Source organism: Carya illinoinensis, chromosome 14 (genome assembly GCF_018687715.1).
Source record: "Carya illinoinensis cultivar Pawnee chromosome 14, C.illinoinensisPawnee_v1, whole genome shotgun sequence".
Taxonomy (NCBI): domain Eukaryota; kingdom Viridiplantae; phylum Streptophyta; class Magnoliopsida; order Fagales; family Juglandaceae; genus Carya; species Carya illinoinensis.
This window is the reverse complement of record NC_056765.1, coordinates 29,273,335-29,274,616: the sequence shown is the minus strand read 5'-3', so window position 1 is coordinate 29,274,616 and position 1,282 is coordinate 29,273,335. Positions and strand designations below refer to the sequence as shown.

Sequence of the window (1,282 nt, the reverse complement as noted above, 5' to 3'; positions counted from 1 at the left end):
CTTTGTAGGAATGACATGGGTCATGCCTAGAAAGGCTAGTGAATTCCCTAGCAAGTTGGAATGGTCTCCAAGGAAATCCACAGGTGACTACAATATAAACTTCTTTTATAAAATTTGCTCCTTCTGTGAGGCGTTTCACATTATTTGCAGCTGCATCACGAATCAAGTAAACCTACAGCCAATGTCAATATTCAATAAAGCAAGCAAAATATATACCACATGTTAAGATGCAAGCCAATAAATATTGCATAATCGTGCTTGTTATTGTGCAAGTCAGATATTACAGTAATGAAAACCTCCTTGTTGGAGCAACACAAGGAAGGAATATGTTTCGCAAAAAGCAGGTAGAACTATTTATTCACATTAGCATTTCCCTCTCCTACAAGCCTTAGACATAACTCTTGAGGAATCCTTCAGCAAGTCTTGATATTCTATTAGGATATAATTTGAACACTATAAAAGTTCGTATAAATAGTCTGTAACATCAACTCCCTCATTTCTTGTTTCTGCCTTCATGGGATGACTCAAAAATCAAGACTACACACGGGCAGCTCGGATCTGTTGCTCCAGCTAGAGTAAAGGGGAAACAATTATTTATACATCACAGTTTATATGCAAATGTTAAAACAAACTAGATAATCAGCCAAGGATGCCATTCGAGGATGTTTTTGAACATCCAACTGGAGGAAGAATTGATAGAAATTTCCTTACAATGATCTCAATGATTCTCTATCATGGGACGAAGAGCATTCAATGCTCAAACCAAATTGGTGTTTGGAAAGGCCAAAAGATGAAAGTTCAGAATAATTTCAATGATATTCTAGGCATATAAGATTTTATTTTCTTCGAGCAATCATTAATTATATTGACATATTTTCTGGTACCCTGGATGATCAAAATCATTCAAAAATATTATAAGCTTCCTTCAACAGAAGGATATACTTACCCTGAACAAATATTCAAGCTGGTTTTTCAGTACAGAGTATTCAAACTGCAGTTTTTGCATACATGTCTTGAAAACAAGTACTCTAAAAAACAAGTAGTGGCTGATCCGAAAAGCATGAGATACCAGCAGTTAATTTATAATTGCATATATGCTCGATGATCATCTTCCTTTCATCAAGCTCTCCTCAACTTTGTATCATGTATCAATCATCTCACACCACCATTTTTCCCAAGCTAGATGCAGGGTCATGATAAACCTTAATTTTCTAACTCAAAGAAACTGATTTTCTAAGATCTACAAATATCACATCTCCACGATTCAAAAAACAACCCAAAA

General features: G+C 35.3%; 1 long non-coding RNA gene across 1 annotated transcript; it reads right to left on the bottom strand.

The window, feature by feature from the left end:
* Positions 1–325: 325 nt before the first annotated feature.
* On the bottom strand, positions 326–1,026 carry LOC122295162. The gene is made up of 2 exons (XR_006237872.1): positions 947–1,026; positions 326–570 (listed from the first exon to the last, which is right to left on the bottom strand). It is a non-coding gene; the product is annotated as an uncharacterized LOC122295162 (long non-coding RNA).
* Between the last annotated feature and the right edge of the window lie 256 nt (positions 1,027–1,282).